Source organism: Lepisosteus oculatus, chromosome 14 (genome assembly GCF_040954835.1).
Source record: "Lepisosteus oculatus isolate fLepOcu1 chromosome 14, fLepOcu1.hap2, whole genome shotgun sequence".
Lineage (NCBI taxonomy): Eukaryota > Metazoa > Chordata > Actinopteri > Semionotiformes > Lepisosteidae > Lepisosteus > Lepisosteus oculatus.
In genome coordinates this window covers 9079634-9097494 of record NC_090709.1, presented here as the reverse complement: position 1 = coordinate 9097494, position 17861 = coordinate 9079634, and the positions used below count along the sequence as shown (strand labels likewise).

Genomic DNA, 17861 nt, shown 5'->3' with positions numbered 1-17861 from the left:
GGGGACAAATCCCCACTAAACCGCTTCAACCAGACTTCCAGAATGGACATTGCGTCCGTGAATATTTTAATCTGGTGGAAACAGCCGGGAAGCGTCTGAAAGACAAACCAGTTCTAGTGGACCGCGAGGAGTACGCGCGCGGTTACACATTGTTCGCTTTCAACCTCAGCCCCAACGACGAGTGCACAGGACATTATTCACTTATCAAAACGGGTAATCTGAGAGCTGAAATATGCTTCGCGCTCCCGCTACCCACTACAGTTAACATGGTTGTGTACGCACTGTTCGACAACGTGATAGAGCTGGATATGAGACGTCAAGTCATTTACGACTTCAGCTAAAAAGCACTGGGAGACCACACAACCTGCACATAAAGATGAACACCAAACAGCTGGAAGACATTCTAACCCGAGACCGCTATACCCGAGACAGTTTTCTAGGCGTGTTCCCCAGTGATGCCCTACCGAGCGAGAGACTGGGGCGGCGCCCTCTGAGTTTAATAGTTAATACTCACCCACACGACCGCCCCGGTGAACACTGGCTGGCTATTTACTTACCCGACGACGAGGGCGCAGAATTTTTCGACTCCTACGGATTTTCACCCGAAGCCTTTTGCTTTCCCAAGAACATTAATGATTTCTTAAACAGAAATGCTAACTCCATATTTTACAATAACAGACAATTGCAAGATTCTTTTGCAGTGACCTGCGGTCTACACTGCGTCTTTTTTCTATACCATAGATGTAAAGGTTTATCTTTTAGAAACATTTTAGAACTTTATTCTACGGATGCAATCCAGAATGACCGCATGGTGGAAATGTTTCTGAAAAACCGGCGGCGTGTGAGACGGAGACCCCTGTACCCTTTCAAGCCCTTTGAAAATACGAATGTTCAATTATGCGGGTGTTTACGACAATTTAAAACATGTCATAAATGTTAATCGGTCGTCTAAAATAAAAATGAAATCGAACCATTTCGCCGTCTGTGTGGTTATTATTTAAAAAGAACACAAAACATGGATGAAAATCAACACAATATTTTTATTATACATTCGCTGTTACAGCGCTCAAGCTTTTTTTAATACATGTTACAGACAAACCATTTTTAAACATATTGCGCACGCTTTTTAATATACATTTCAAGTCATTTAACACAAACACACAGACCCAGAGAAAAAAAATGTTACAAAGACAGCCATGTGGGTCTAGGTATTAATGATCGTCTCCTTTCAGCGGTTATCTTAGAGACCGGGTCGACCGTCGACAACTCTACCGGTTCTTTTAAAGTTTTGGCCGACGCGGCACACCCCGGCGGGGCAGCCTTGAGTTTTTCAAGTAGCTCTCGGTTACCAGCGTTGGCTAGCAAGGTGCCCGGCACGTTGATTTCAGCCATAGCCTCCATGAACACATCCCAACCTTTAGGCTTCTTACCGCCAGCAACTGCTTGCTGCTGCGTGAGAGCCCTGACAAGATCAATCATGTGAGAGCCCTCAACGGGTGCCCCCTTGTACACAAATTCCCCCTTTTCATTCCAGGCTATTAGTGGTTCATTGCGGGCCATGGTCTTTAACAATATCTCGGCATTTCTCCGGAACCTCTGAGACACGCTGTCCAAAATATACCCAAAGTCAGCCTCGCTCGATGACGGCGGTTGCGCGAACGTACGTGATAGTTCGGTGGGTGCATTTTCCGGTAGTACAACGGTTAAAGTCCCCTTTTCGGAAGTCTCCTGGCGTACTAATGTCAAATACCGTTGCAACACCTGGCTGTACAATTTCACTTTTTCATATTCGGCCAGATGCGAGTTCTGCAGAATGTCACGCATTTCATCATCCAGCCGACGGGCGGTTATTTTTCTTACATCGCTTTCGACCCCAGACCGCTCTCGGAGTCGATCGAGCTGTTTCTGAGGTACCAGGTACATTTTTTCAGCGTGCTCCATTATTGACGTTGTAGAAGCCCCGTAATCAGTGGTACTGCAATACTCAACAGGGCCCCGATAAAACCACCGGACTGGTTCACCAAGAGTCTCTTTCTTTTAAGAGAAAGACCCTTTCGACTCAAAGTCTTTATAAGCTTACGCTTTTTCTTCAGGGTCCCAAACTGCTTAGCAGATAACGGTATGTTCCCTTTCAAGGTATTCAAGGCGATTTCAGCTATGGCCTGTACAAGATCATTTGTAGCCCCGCAGAGAATAGCTTTCCGCTGTTTGGGGGTGGCTTTTACCAGAAAATTTAAGAGAGTCGGGTTTCTCCGAACGCGTGAAGACATGACGACGCCCCGAACGTGTTTTTTCGACTGAGTCGGTGGTTGTGAGATCACCGACTTTTAGATTTTTTAAACACATAAGCCGTGGGTACATCTGGGGGGAAAAGACCTGTTCACAAGCGATAGTCATCTGGGGTGTCGGCATTTAAATCCACCAACAAGTAACCGAAAGGTTTTTTAGTAGCGTCATCGAACGCTTCCAAAAAAAATTTGGCTTTACCGGGGTACATCTGCCGGGACAGGGTTGTAATCTGTAGTTTATCTCTAGGGTTTTTAAACAGCACCATGAAATTTGTATCTAACGCTACGGTTCTACTTTTCCGGCTTTGACAAAACACATTTTGGATGATATACATGATCATATACATGATGCTGAGGTTTCGGTGGTGTACGTATTTGGTAAAAGCTATTTCTATCTCATTATTTTCACACGCAGACTCCATCAAATCATCCACTATAATCAAATTTACTCTACCCGGCGGCAGTAGCTGGTCGTCGGAGAACGACGTCGGTAGTCCTTCTATAAACTGAATGTATGGAAATTTCACAAGCAACTCGGCGTATAGAGGTTGCCAGCAGCTGTAACACCAGACTATGTTTTCGGGTTTACGAGTCATAACGGTATCACCGCTCTCCAAGAGCTGTTTTATAAAATAACTTTTACCGCAATTCGAGGGTCCGGACAAAATGCACGAAAAAGGGTGTTTTAACCTGACATCCACCGTGTTAATATCCGTAGGGCAACGATGTCAAATTTTCTTGCAGCACCCGCTTGTCGTACACCACCTTCTGGGTTTTCTTTAAGGTCCGGGTCTCAATGCGCCAATCCTTTTTAACACGCACGATCATCGGCTGTTGAATAGAAATGTGTTTAAATTCCCGGCACTCTGCATAAGGGTTAACGGGTTAAAAACCAAGTCCCGCAGACTCTCAAAGTTAACTTTTTCACAATTGTTCACATTGAGCGTAATGCCTTTTACCTTTAAACAGGCTTTCCCTCCAGACAGTTTGTACCCGTACGACTTGGGTCCTGTTGACACAAACTCGGTGATGTGTTGACCAGCATCGATTTCGCTGGTCAACTCACCCAAGTAGTCGCCCAGTTCCGGATTCCACTCACCCTCCCGGCTCACAAAGATAACGGAATCTGTGTCATGGTAGAGACAACGGCCTTGCAAAGCATTTAGCAGATTGTATAACTCCAAGCGGGCATAGGCGGTTGTAAAGCTAGCGATGAAAATGTTAGTGTTTGAATGGCCCGTATAGTGGTGTTTAGTGTGTTTCCACGTAACACAGGCTGTGTTTTCATCGATAAACTCGCAGGCTGACACCTCATGATATGGCGTAAATAAGTACCTGAACAATTAATCGGGGTTTCTCACAATGGTGGTCTGTGGTAAATTGTCTCTTTGTCTGTACTTCCCCCCACAAACTGTTCAAGGCAATTTTTGAAAGCTGTCTTTTGGCCGGATTCTTTTTAATGTTGCCGGGGTCCAGCCGGACACCCTCTTTTTCATAATATTCGCTGATATATCTTTGTTGTTTCGCGACATCTGTACACCACTCTGGAAACCCCGAAGCTCCCTGTTCCCCTTTCAGAGGCAGTTAGATGTAGTCTGTAAAAAGGTCGTGTGAGGACTTTTCGAAATGCCTAATTTCGTACATTTTACACACTCTATACCCCAGATCTAAGGCCATCTGTAATTCCGGGGTGCACCAGACACCAGTCAAGGCGCGATCTTCATCACTGTGCTCACAGGGAGTGGTCTGTTTTGTTTCACCACATGTACGACAGTGTTGACAGTTTTTTGTCAATTTTGGTTGGAAGAACTGGAAAGTACAAACGTCTGGGTGGGTAAACTTTCACCTTCACTAAACCGAAATACCGTTTTAAATCTCCAAAGTTGTTATATATTATTCGGGGGTGCCCCAGTGGGTATTTTTTATTTTTTAGTTTTGTTCACAAACGGATACAGACTGGTGAAATCATAATGAATTTTTTCACCGGGCTGCGCTGTGTAATACAAACAAATCGCATTTGTTCTCCCCCAAAAAGCGACTCATGCGGTTGCAAAGGCTCTGGTAACTGCGCAGCTGTTAGAAATATACCCAAGTCTCCATTTTCAACAAGCATGTCTCTGAACTCGTGCTCCCACGAAACACGCACGTTAAAACCTCTCATTTTGAGAAAATTAATTTTAACCATCGTCTTTCTGTACAACCAACCAAAAGTAGTGTTTGTTAGCGGATTAAAATCGTTTTCACAATAACAAACGCTACAACCGTGAAAAAAACAACCGTTGAACTCAAAGGCTGTCGGCACTCCGTCAATTATAGCATAACCATCCACAAAATATGGGCCAACCTTGAACTCAACGGCCGTGGTTAACGCGTGTTGGATTTTAACGGGCTCTGTGTGTTCGATGTACATAAGCCATTGAATGCTGGGTTTAGAAAATCATTTTTGCTGGCGGTGGTAATTGTCATGGGGTAGCAACGCTATCGTTTCTTCCTGTAAAAACATAAGTCTGAACATGGCCATGCAGACACTAGCGATGGTCACAAACTGAAAGGGGTCGATGCACACAACGCAGGCGGCCCCTGACTCAGTCATGCGTGTCTGTCTGGTCATATTCATGACCTCGTCCCGAAACCTGATACAGCCTTCTCTTAGAATTGCCATATCCAACTGGCAGTAATGTTTCAACTCTCTCTGTAAGTTAAACACACGTCCCTTGCATTCTTCTTACCAAACCAAAAACTCGGCTTTCTTGCTCGGCAGCATGTAGTTAACGCCAAAAAGTTCTGGCGGCGGCATCGGTCCGACATAATTTTGGTTTTCTGAAGTGTTCATCAAGTGTGGAAAATGACCCTTAGCCCCAGGGAACCCCATGGGGGCCGGCAGTTTGCTTAATTTCATAGGTAGAACGTTTAAAGAATCGATAAATCTGATGTTCAGAGCTTTTACGGTCATACACATTATCTTACCACCCTGATTAATTAGTTCAACGTCCATCTTTTCAGCTAACAACTGTCTGATTACTAGGTAATTGTCATATCCCTTGCCATTGTGCGATATGAACGTATGGTTTTTGAAACGTCTATCGATAAATTTACACATAAAATCCTTTAGACAAGTTTCACCATAAAATTCCCAGCTTCATTTATTGTCAATATGAAGGGCGTGGACATAATTTGGTATGTGTGTCCCCGTTTCTTGCATGCATTCAATGTCGAAAAAAATGTACTTGTTTGAAATTTTGGGGTTGTCCAAAGGCGGTATGTAGCAGAAATGTGTGTCAGGGGTGTCGATCACGTTGTTACAACACGAGCACAGTTTCTCTTTACATTTGGGACTTGCGAGGTTATAAACCTCACATTTCTCACAAAAGACCCTGCGCTCACACTTACTCACACCCGTCGCCGCATTCCGAAAGTGTCTCGCCAAACACTGAAAGCTACGACAAAAGACCTTACAGGCCGGGCAATTCTGAATTTTGTCATCAATTTTGCAACACTGGGGATCTAAACAGGTTTTACAAGCTTTAACACAGGCGTGTGCGTTCTTGTGGCTATACGCCGCATGGCAGTTAGTGCAAAAATACGCCGCCCCCACAAAAGCTTTAATATTTAAAACCCCATAAAAATGCTCTTCATGCAGTAGAACAAAAAGTATTTTAGAAATTTGGTGGTGTGGGCCCCGTTGTAAAATATTTCCAATCACCCTGGTCGTGGTACAAAATTTTAATGACCACCTTTAAATGTTTTTCAAAAGGGGTAATGTCTGACAAACTAATTTTCCGATTCTCTGGAAAACCCAACTCTTTGTGCATTCGTTTAGCGCCCTGTAACATTTCCCTATCGGTACAACCTTCATTCAACAAACCGTACACACACCCGGCGAAACACAGATTACCGCCCGTGTAATGTAAATCGATAAGGTGCGCTTTTTTCTGAGCAATTACCCGGCTGTACAGAACGGATTTAAATCTTCGGCGGGCACCCCCCTGCATATTCCTAACTATCATCACCACTAAGCGGTGGCTGTCATCGGTGAGAACCTCTGTGTGGCTCTGTAAGAGGTCCGAGATGTGGCTTAAAAAATCGGCAGCATTTAATTCTCCGGGGTGTCTCCTGCGTGAGAACAAGGGTTTGTTAAAACCACCCGCAGTCAAACGCAGCTGTACAAAATCATTCGCCCCGATGTTTGGAGAAAGTTCATCCAATATTCTCTGGACTGCACCATGCTCAGCATCTATAGCCTGTACATACGAGGTTATTCTGTCGAGATTAACAAAACGAAATTCTTCATGGTGCTCTGTTGCTCTAAAATTATTATAAGACCTGTTATAACTACGTATACGCTCCAGGAAAACTAAGGGGTCTCTATTCGCCCCTGCACCGCCACCAACCTGATTCAGATCGTTCAGTACAACCGGTTCTCGGTTACCGACATCCTGTTCTGCTACAACAACCTCGGGCCTTAAGTTATTTTCTACCACGGCATTCTCATTGCATGGTTCGGGCGGCCCTTGGGAAATCTGATGCCGCTCTCTGAATCTTTGACGACGCAACAAACATGCTTTTGCCAGTTTAAATCTTTTATTTATGTACAAACGCTTGCTGTTGGCAAGCGCTCGGTCTTTTAAACACTTTTTAGACCGCATGTTTAGTCATTTATTGCCGGGGATTTGCACCAATGAAGCATGAAATATCATCATCGTGGTCTGAAATCCTGAGCTTAGAGCGGTATCTTCTGTAGAAATTATATCTAAGAGGTTAGCGGTGAAAACCTGGATCTGTTTTGGAAACAAGGTCTGTACACCGGCTAAAACCGCTCTTAGACACTCTAAAGCTCGTTTTTTGGCCACCTCATTAGTGATCGCCGTTGATAGTGACTGTGTAATACCGCGCACTGAATCTAGCACATCACCCAACACCAAGTCTTTAGGCGCGTTATTATTTCTCTCCGCAGGCTTGACACGTCTGGCTTTGGTCAGTGTCTTAACAGCCGTCTCCGATGCAGTCACCACTATAGGGTCCGACGTTTCCGCCACATTTGTTTCGCCGCTCGTCGATACAGCGGCAGTGTGAAAAAATAAAATACTTATTACCACGCCAATGCTCCACATCTTAAAATCAGAAAACTACACTGTGATAAAAATAAGACTTTTCAACACAACAATCAATGAAATCTAAACTGTCAAAATCAGAAAACTACGATAACTATGATAAAAACGCCACACATGTGGCGCATCCTTACACAAAGGGCTGCGGGTGAATGGAACAAGTTACACGGACATGTTGTTACACCGGTTTCCTTTACGGCTGTGGTGGCGCTACTGGGTCAAGCGGCGTGGTTAACGGCCTATAGACCCGCGGACAGACCAGTCGCTTTTAACTTTAAAAGCTAAGCAGTTTTAAAATAAGGTTTTTAACACTCCCAAACAGAAAACTACGCGAAGTAGGATCTTTCAGCGAATTAACATCCTAACAAAAGAAGTAACGTTTGCCGTAAGTGGATCATAACACAGCTTGACCACGCTTAAATTATTGTAACGCTTACGGCCGACAAGCACTGTGTGTAAGAGCCGGCGTACCAGAGCGGGTGACGTCACCGCCCTTCCCTGTGATAGCAGGACCACAGCTACTGGGCTGTGGAGAGATCTCTCTTTAGCTCACGGGGCTAGGTCGCTGCAGAGAGACGCGGAAGTCCCAGGTTCGAGCCTCCAGTCGGGATGGGACCGACCAGATGCGGCAAGGGCGCCCGCTTGAGCCCCAGTTGCTCAACATTATATTAACCTTTGCTTTCTTGATTTCAGACGTTTTGAGCTCGTTGACCCAGTTAACGTGTTGGCGCGTCGCAGTTTATTTTTTGAAGGTCCGGGGTCTGCACGGAGTGGGAAAATACCATTAGTGAAAGAACTCACCGCAAATTAACAAAAAACGGTGGGGGTTTTTATTATAGACACGTTTAAATGGCCATGCTAAAAAAATGTTTTATATAATACCGACGTCTTCTCTCAGGCGGTCTGATAATATGCCCCGCACCCTCTGGTATGGCGTGAACATCTGCATGTGTCTCCACAAGGTTTTGCGGTGGGATTGTAAACCCCAAACGAGGTTTTTTAAATGTGTAGCTACTTGTCCCTTCGCCCGCGTCTGTGGAATAGACACATACGAGTTTTGGTGTGGAGTATATACCCCGGTGTCTTTAAGACTCACATGGTCGTAAAGCGTTATTCAAAACATTGTCGTAAATACTCACCAGTGTTGGGCTGTGCGGTAACTGGCCTTTTTACAGCTGTGGTTTTCGGGGCTAATGGAAATGAATGGATACACACAGTCACGACCACATTATGGAGCAACTCCCTGGTAATTCCATTATAATAATTCAATATTGTCTAGTATACAAATATTATACAACATTTTGTAACTATAGCAAACATGAGACATGCACCGTGACGTTGTAATTGTCTCACAAAAAGCCGGATATACATACCACTGAAATTCGTGGAGTCCTGGCCTTCGTCTACCAAGTCGAGCAGTGTTAAGTCTGTAAATAGAATATCTTCAGACTGTTGAAATTGATCGGCGTGATCCATTCTGACGAGTTAGGCGATAACGTGAGACTGTAAGAAATGGAATGCAGCCAAAACTTCGCCTGTTAAACCGCTGGTACCTATACACAAACCGATAAACACTTCTAAGAAACCCCCCCACATAAACCATTAATATTCGGTATCGTTGGGTGTGCACGTACTGGGCTGTATAAATTAAGAAACATTTTAGAAAATGTTTTAGTCCGTTATAATGTAAAAATCTATATTATTTTAAGACATACAACGGTGTCTAAATTTCATAGCTGTTAAACGTGGTGTAAATGTGTCGCGGTGTCTGTGTTTGATTCACCAACAGACCGCTAAGAATATTATCAAACAAAATGTTTTTTATTAACGCTATAAGAAAATGTATCTGTTCTTTATAGGCACGTGTTCACAAACCAAGCTTGACGTTTTGAGGTTTTATTTTTTAATAATGTTAAGAACATTTTTGCGTGAAATACATGGTGTGCTTGTAAATAAGAAAACTTTACATGAATTTAAAATGTTTGTAAACTTTTCCCTGGGGGTTTCTCCCACTACTCTGCATTCCAGAGCCTTTAAGTAACCCCTACACACCGACCGTCTCCAACAACATCACAAATTATCTCTACTGCGAAACAATTTTAGAACATTAGGACCAATCCGTTAAAGTATGAAAAACAACACCCCATCATTTTTTGTCTGTTAATACCATAAAGACTTTTACGCTTGCGCTGTGTGGAAATGTATCTCAAACTTTCGAAAAAGCTGTGGCGCGAATGTGTTATTAAAAATAAACTGTCTTATTACGTTATTTTAAAAACTTTAAGACCAACCCCTGCGTGTTTAAAATTTATTTTCTGGGGAAACACATCATTTGTGTTTGCGTTGCGTGTTAATACTTTAAAACTTATAAACTGATAAGTGAATATAGACCGTTATAATGTTAAAATCTATATTATTTTAAGACATACAATGATTTCTAAATTTCATAGCTGTTAAACGTGGTGTAAATGTGCCGCGGTGTCTGTGTTTGATTCACCAACAGACCGCTAAGAAAATTATCAAACAAAATGTTTTTTATTAACGCTATAAGAAAATGTATCTGTTCTTTATAGGGACGTGTTCACAAAACAAGCTTGACGTTTTGAGGTTTTATTTTTTAATAATGTTAAGAACATTTTTGCGTGAAATACATGGTGTGCTTGTAAATTAAAAAAACTTAAAATGTATTTTCTGGGGAAACACAACATTTGTGTTTGCGTTGCGTGTTAATACTTTAAAACTTATAAACAGATGTGTGAATACTTTTCGCGCTCGATAAATCGGGGGTTCATCACAACCAATTGAAAAATGTCTTGTGTTATGTAGGCGTGTTACACCATTGGCGCATATTCTTAAACGCTCAGGCCTGACAGGGTCGCAGTGCGTGCTTGGAGCTGTCAGACACCGCAGAGGTGCTGAGATGGCTTCTTTGTGTGAAGAAACAACGGGGTCCGCTACTCTACAAAGTGAAGAGGTAGGCGGCTAAAATATTTTTCTGATCGTGCTTGTATCGGTGCTTAGCATATTTCATTTTAATACTTGGTCTTCTTTTTAGCAAAACCCGACCCCACCCTCTACACCCTGTGACAGCGGCGGGGGTGTGACAGCTGGGGTACCAGATGTTGAAGAACTGCCGGGTGCTAGCGATGATGCCACGCTACAAATAGTAAATATTAACGAAAAACCTTAGCTCACAAGCGCGTTAAATGCTCGATATTTTAGGTACAAAGCATGTCTATTTTGTTAAGCCTTCCTTTTCTTTTTCCTTTAATAGAATAAAGAGGATGTGGACGGGTTAATCTTCAGCCTACCGGCACATGTGAATGTCTCGTGTCTATGCATGTGTGTTCCCCCAAATGTTAATAAAGCTGATGCCTATGTCCCTAATGAGCCCGATGTTATGCCCCAGATTGTGAAAGCAGTAGTTTATTGCATCTTCAAACACTGTTTAAAGGGGGTCCTGGTTGATGACTGCCCGGCCTGTCTGATTGACCATCCCGGACAGCGGGGTCACACATGCCTGTCTGGCGGCTACACAGATGAAGACGTGACGTTTGCCGCTTTAGAAATGTATAAGTCTCTCAGTTTAGCCCGAATTTTATCGGCTGTTCTGTACACCGCACGGTGTCTGGGTTCGTACACCATTACAAATTACACTGAGCGGCGCATAAAACAGTTGCTAAAAAATATAATTGAGGACCGCTCCCCATACGAGCATGTACACACCACAGTTGAACAGCTGGATGGAAAATTAGTAGACGTGACTTTTGATGAGTTGCAAAAGAAACACTATTCTTATTTTTACAGACGCAAAAAAAAAAGATCTATGTAAAATGTGAATACAGATTTCACTCTGTTTTACAGACCCGGGTGTGCCATCGTCCGAAGAAAGAAGAATTTCGAATGTATACGTCTGAATTCTTACTAAGAGTGCTTTACACACTTCTCTCTACAAAGCTTGATATGCAAAACAAAGAGTCGAATGCTAATGTCCTTAAATTTGTTAAAGAGATAGATGTGTATGTCAAGAACTTGAGTGAAATTATTGCGGATCTGATGTTTTCAGATCAGAAAAGGAAGCCTGGGGGGTTCTACAGTGTGTATTCCAAAATACAGCGTGTTTTGCACAGAACCTGTGGTAACACCATCCCGCTGATTACGCAGGCACATTTTTTTGTCCTGCTAGATCGGATCGCCCAGTGTGGTTCGCATGGCTTTAGACACGGGGAGCGGAAGGGGGTTATGAATGCTTTTTCAGATAACGCAAAGTTTCTCAGCAATGTTGGGGTGGTGGTTACTTGTAGCGAACTAATTTTCCGCACCAACATTTAATTGTTGAATGCAAACAGGAGCCGGTAACGCATGTGTGTTGTGTTGTTTCACTGATTGAAAACCCCCTGTTGAAATAAAGCGGATCACATTTCACATACTTGCAAACTGGAGTCTGTAACTTGTGTAAAAAGTGCTGCTGCGTTGTTTCACTGTTTGAAAACCCACTGTTGAAATAAAGCGGTTCACATTTCACATGGTGTTTGTCCTGCAAATTCTTTCCGTGAGACTTTACGCAGTCAGTGTGTGTGTGTGCTTACACCCCTGCTGCTTTGGAGACACGGCTTGTGCAGCGTATAAGCAGCCTGGCCAGAGAACCACTCGGCCGCGGCTGGCGCCGCTCACACCCCGGGATCTCGAGGCCCGCAACAGACTCCCCGCGCCGCCGTAACTGCCCGATTTCCTAGGGTTATAATAGAGCGCACTCAACCCCGCGGCAGACATGGTCCCCTTCCAAACCAATACACACTTGCACACACCTAAAGCGAGGGATGCGCCATCTTGGGGCTTTGGGACCCTGAGGCGCTGGACCGACCGGCCGGGGGGAGGCGGGGTTCCGACCCACACCATTGGCTCCTGAGGGGGCGGGACATGCACAAATAACAACACGCTATTGGATGGCAAGGGGGCGGGACAACCAAACACCGCGGACGACCATTGGCTGGAAAAGGGGGGCGTGGTACCTGTCAAAAGTTTGACGAAAGGTGTCGCTTTATACTACTATCCTGTGCTCTGACCCCAGGCTCTCTCCTTATCTGTGTGTCTCATGGAGAGCAAGCTGGGGTATGCAAAAAGATCATTCCTAATGCAATAAATTGTAAAGGGTTAATAAAGTGATGTTATTATTATTATTCCTTACAGTAGAGCAAACAAATTGTTACAAAAAACACCAGCTAATGTCCACCAGCGGAATTAACATACATATACTGTAAAGTGCTGTTACTTGGGAGTGTTAATCTACAGATAAATTAAACAAATGGCATTTATAGCTCTAAAGAGGTTGACATAGACGTCTGTAACAGATCTTTTCAGTTCATTGCTGTTCCTCTGACTTGGTGAGCTTTGGAATTTTAAAAGCGTTTTGCTTGCCTCTCATGTGGTCTGTGTACCAGTCCATTAAGAGCCGCGCTATCACTGTGTCGTGTGTGGTCCTACAGAACTACACAGCTATCTACTGGAGTCGTCTTCTGTCCATTGCAGTTGAGAACAGATTTAATACGGAGCTGCGCAGAAATTTCTGCGGCAAATATCGCTGCAGAACTAGCCTGTGCACAACAACGAAGAGAAAAAGAAATACCACAGGGTCGCCCATAAGAGGGAAAAAAAGAAATCAATTGTTCAAACAATTACAGCACTCGTCCTCTTACAGTGGTCTCATGTTATTTTTCTTGCCATAAGAACAGTGGGATTGTTCAACTGTATTGTTCCCCATATGGTTGAATAATAATAATAATGATGATAATAATAGTGGTGGTAGCTGATCATTCTTGTCCGTGGCCGAGTGACCTGTGTGAATACAGTATGTTGATTTATTCTCCTCAAGGCATCACTTTAGCAATTCAAAGAGCGTGGGTTTTAACCCATTCAGTGCTTATTTCAACTAACGCCATGTTCCTTTTTCTAGGTCTTCAAATAGTTTACAATGTAGAGGTATCTTTAGTAATAAGAAAAAAACTGCACCTCGGAGATCCATCTCACAAAAGCAGATTTCTTAAAGTGCACTTATGAGCTGTAGAACCTGAAGGAGTTCTCTCTCCTGGATATTAAACATGCAGATAATGAAATCAGTGATTTATGATTTCTGCAACCTTCCAATAAATACATCTAAGACATGTAACAATCCCATTGTGCAGCTCCAGTGGCACAGTTGGTCAGTGCATCATACTTGTATAGCAGTACATAGTGAAGTCATGATAAGGTTGTGAGTTCAAGCCTGTGGTGGTTTTGCCTGTGATTTCAGCTGCAGAAACTTTCTGTTGGATTTAGGTTGGTTCTTCTGTTATTTTTCCGGTCAATGGAGCTTTATTAATGCAGGCACACCTGCTTCCTCGGCATTTTATTTTATCGCTGCTCACAAACCAACATACTGCAGACACCTCTGATACTGTCACTGCTTGTGGGCCACGTGTTCCTGCTGTCAGCCTGCTATACCATGCTCATGCGTGTCTAGAAACATTACTGCTCTAGTACAAGAGCGAAAGACTAAATGAAATCGCACCCACTTTGAAAAAATCACATTTGACAAACCATAGAATGACAAGAATGGGATTCTTTGGTTGTTTGAGAACATAAATCAAAGACACTGCGTTCAGCATATTCACATCAGGCACTCGGACAGAGATAAACCCAGAGAAATTCTTCTCACATTTTAATCTGTAACTGCAGGATTCAACAAATTGTTAATTATCTCAAATTCACTTACAATTTTTAAACAATTTACAAAGCCCACAGTGGATGACATTTGGTTCCGGCACACATCAGTTGCTTGGAATATCATTGTAATATTTAATTTGCTTTCCGGTCACACCACTTTTATTAATAATGAAGTTTATCAATACACGTTTGTTTAAAACATGTCATTTATTATTGATACAGTTTCATTTTGTCTTTATTAGGAGCTGTATCACAGCTAATGCATGTAAAGCCTTAAGTATGTGATAGTGAGAGTTCAGTTATCCCAGGGAGTGAAGAGAACTGAAATTTAGTAAATCCATATTTTAATAGAGTGTAAATCTTCAAAGTGTTCTGTCACTTCAAAAGCAAATTATAGGAGCAGGGATTGAACCCACATAGACATTTGCTTATTGGGCTTAAGACCAACACCTTAAGCACTCAGCCATCCCGAAAAACAGTTTCAGCTCTGTGTTACACAGTTCATTGAATATATTTGTTCATTGAATATATTAATTTAATATATTTATTATATTTTTGAATGGAATGGGACTGTACACTGGTGGTTCCCAGGGGAAAACAGGGTTATTGAGCCATTGGGTATTCTGAGAATAAATTGGGTGGGTGAATGTAACCGTGTGGTAAAGTAAAACAGTCTTCTTAGATGAAGCGCTACAGATGCAGCCCCTGAAAGTGTATAAGACTTACATTTATAGTACTGCTGACACAAATGGAGCCTCTACATCAGACCGAAATAGCGATGTGTTGGCTTAGTTGTGCGTAGGATCTCCTCATGAATCCGTCTCATTCATCAGTGGAAATAGAAGCCGTCACTGTAAACTCGGACGTGATGTTCCGCAGATGTACAGTGTGCCTTTCCTCTTGTTGTATTCAAGAGTACTCACTGTGTGAGCTCCTCACTGCGTTTCATTTTCTTTTCCTGTGATTATCTACGTGGAATGTGGTGACAAAATAGTCTTGAACATTTTTGGTTTGTGAAAGGAAACACTAAAGAAAATACAAGTGATTAACTTTTAAAATATCGACAGTACAGCTAGAAGAGTGGAAGATAAAATACGATTTATAATTAATTTCACAATACACTTAAGGAAAACACAAACACCCAAACAGGGACTCGAACCCTGGACTCTCAGATTAAAAATCTGATGCTCTACTGACTGAGCTATCCGGGCTCTTGACAGTGAATGACACTTTCGTGATCCTCGCAAGTCACATGTCTCTTCTTGTGCCGAAGTGCAGTCATACAGTACCTGACCCGTCTGGAATGTCTACTGACAGACTTTATCCAGAAGCGACGGCACCACTCCCAGTAGAATGAGTGAGAAATACAGTATGACATGGGGAGGTAAGGGGCTCCCACAATTCATCTTTCCTCACATTACTGATTTTTTCAATAGCATTTTGACCTTTTTTCACATTCAGATTTTTTCGCATTTAATAAGATCTTTTAATCAACAACATTAAGAACGAAAACAAATGGAACATTTTTTGGAACAACAATTAAAAAAACTTTCAATGCCTCGGTTCTATAAGTGTGCACACTTTTTTGTTTAAAATTAAAAAACATTTTGTTAAAATTCAATAAATAGTCTATCATCAGCAATAAATTATTCTGAAAGGAAGATTTTTTTATATCATAAACTGTAAGACACAAAGAGAGTTTACAGGTCGTATCCTTCGCTTTGTCTTTTAAATTAAGCGTTCGGGATTCAAACCTGTGTTCGGACTGTTGTGTTTCTTGAATTTCTTGTAATCATCAAATGTCGTTGTTTGGTCCATCAGTTTTTTTCTCGGTTGTACAATGGAATTCGCGCAGTTTTCAGCTCAGTGTGGAGTCCAGAGGGAGGACTCGCTCACTGAATGATCTCTCAAGAAATCCCGGGTGAGATTCAAAAGGTGTCTTCTTCAACAGCCACGACACGTCTGAAGACCTCTGGATTTCCTGAATATGACATAAAATTAGTTCAAATCATTTGGTAGTTAACAGAACTAAATGCTTTAGAGGTACATTTAAAACAGCAGAGCAACACCGTAGCACTTCGAGTGTGCCTGAGTTTAATTGTGTGAACTTGGCTCTCTATGAACATGAGCAAAGAGTTCACATTCAACAGAAGACTGCAATGTGAGCACAGAAATATAAAACACCTGGAGATGCCGGGACCTCATACATGCGAAGCATGCGCTCTACCACTGAGGTATATCCCCAACAGACTTATTAACAGAACTGAGATGTGCTGATGCTCTCTGAACACAATCCACCACTAACGAAGGATGCCTGCAGTTTCCCACTTTTGTGTTTCCTCTACTACAGAGTAAATTCATAGGAATGAAGAAATAAGGAAGGAAAAATAACCGCATCGAAGCTTCCAGAGATTGGTTAAAATGAATCCGTTATTTTTATTTATCGACGGGGAGTGCTTTTTTACCTCCTCACTCGACTACCTTGATTAAACTACGCATAGAACAACAGCAGTACAGATGATTTTCATGGACCGACTTGTTTTGTACAACTCGAGTGATAAAGTCCTGTCTGCAAATATTGTAGAAGAACGAAAAAGGGCGAAACAACGCTCCAACCACAGGAATGGTAACAGGAAGGATCATGTTATTTAATATGTCCTTTGGAGATGCCTTGTCAACGCACACAGGCGTTAGAGCTGGACAAATAATTGATAGTGCTGTTTGTTAACAATCATGAAACATGTTATTTCTAAACCAGGAAGAAAGGAGCAGACTTAAACTTTAAGAGACAGAAACGACACCTTATCACAGCTAACATTAATTAAAATGACATCACAATAAAAGAGCGGAGCCTTGAGTGAATCAAATTAATTTCCATTGGACGTCTGTCTCTTCATAACTTTGTAGGTGAGAGGGAGGATTACGGAAATGTGCCGGTGTTTCTCAGAAGTGCTTTGGTGGTATAGGTGCCTTCTAAATAATCGAGCCGGGTTTGAATCCTGGTAAGTGCATCCCCAAATCTTTTCAAGAAAATCTGTGATCCGGTAACATATCTTTTGAAACTAGCATTCAAGGTAGGATACGTGTTCTTAAATACCAAAAAACTCTATAAGGAAAAGGCAGATCTCTGTACACAAGACGGCAGTGCGATCTTAGAATTCCTGTGTTGTTGACGGATTCAGACTCCTTCTCAGAGGTCTTTGCTCGCCAAATAACTTTGTAGCTGAGGAAGAGCATCCCAGAAAATACCAAACACAACCAGCGAGCGTGTTGGTTGCTCTTGCTCTTAATGCAAGGAGCTGTTTTTTTAATCATTATTAACCAAAAACAGCAGCACAGGTAGGTCGCATTTGTGATTATGTCACTTCTCTGCTTCAGCAAGGTCAATAAAATACTCTGAAAGTAGTAAAGCAAAACTGAACTCAAAATCATATTAGGAATTCTGAGCGATATATCCATACAGGTAATCCAATAAGAATGTTGAAATATTTGAATATCATCTATCTATATATTTCGCTGCATTTTACCAGGAGTAAAACTATTGGATTGAAGGAATGCTAACCGCTGGGTTAAAATGTATAGCTGTTATTTGGAGAAATCTGTAAACTCTTGATCTTATATGTTTTAAAAGACAGCACAGGAATAAACGACAGTGCTGAATCAATTCCCCTTTTAATTTTTTCCTGTAAGGTATGCTATGTGAATTCATGAAGTTAATCCTCTGATCTCTTCTGAGCACGAACAAAGTATTTCTGATGGAGCG

At 42.3% G+C, this 17861-nt stretch overlaps 1 long non-coding RNA gene and 1 other non-coding gene across 3 annotated transcripts; one reads left to right on the top strand and one right to left on the bottom strand.

Annotated features, from left to right (window-relative positions):
- Positions 1 to 8308: 8308 nt before the first annotated feature.
- Positions 8309 to 11920, top strand: LOC138242864 (uncharacterized). 2 transcript variants are annotated; one of them, XR_011191729.1, is made up of 4 exons: positions 8309 to 8642; positions 10223 to 10370; positions 10452 to 10562; positions 11261 to 11920. It is a non-coding gene; the product is annotated as an uncharacterized lncRNA (long non-coding RNA). The 2 variants fall into 2 exon arrangements; XR_011191728.1 differs by having other exon boundaries at positions 10452 to 11920.
- Positions 11921 to 15236: 3316 nt separating this feature from the next.
- Positions 15237 to 15309, bottom strand: trnak-uuu (transfer RNA lysine (anticodon UUU)). Its single transcript has one exon. It is a non-coding gene; the product is annotated as a tRNA-Lys (tRNA).
- Positions 15310 to 17861: the final 2552 nt, after the last annotated feature.